This window comes from Lipotes vexillifer, unplaced genomic scaffold (genome assembly GCF_000442215.2).
Source record: "Lipotes vexillifer unplaced genomic scaffold, Lipotes_vexillifer_v1.1 scaffold402, whole genome shotgun sequence".
NCBI classification, from domain to species: domain Eukaryota; kingdom Metazoa; phylum Chordata; class Mammalia; order Artiodactyla; family Lipotidae; genus Lipotes; species Lipotes vexillifer.
In genome coordinates, this window is record NW_006798409.1 from 777000 (window position 1) to 777629 (window position 630).

Consider the following 630-nt stretch of genomic DNA (forward strand, 5'->3'; position numbering starts at 1 on the left):
TGAACAGCTGTGAATTATAAATCTTTTCCTCTAGCCTCAGTAAAACCTGTCAAAAGTCTTGCAGTATTAATTGCAAGAACATATCCTTAGGAGATAAGTAAGGGTCTTGTCAGGGAGACTTTCACCAATTAGTGATCCCAGGACGGTCCACAGTGCGCGTACCTGGCCACCCGACTGTTGACTGTGTGACCTGCCATTCACGCCACAGCTCACGAATCACGTAGGGCCTGTGGCCTCGAAGGGGCCCAAGACCCCGAAGCTTCCTTCTGCTGCTGTCATGTCCTCGGCAGGTCAGCTGCTCATCCTCTGTGGCTAAAACGTACCTGTGAGGTGACTGGACGCTGGACACTGGTGTTTGCTGTAAATACGGCTGTATTCCCAGTTCTGCATCCTCTCCCAGAGCTGCAACAGCCTGGGGCCGGGTGAGTCTGAGTGAGGAGGGGAACTCAAAACCCACTCTGTGACCATCAACTAAAGCAGCACAGTGCTCCGTCTCTACACAGCTCGATTACCAGAAATAATAACGAACTTACTATCACACCGTCAGGTAACACAAGGATACAAAAGTGATCTTTTAAACACTCGTGCTAGAAGTTCACTTTACAGGGCTGTGGCCCACTTAGTGATCGT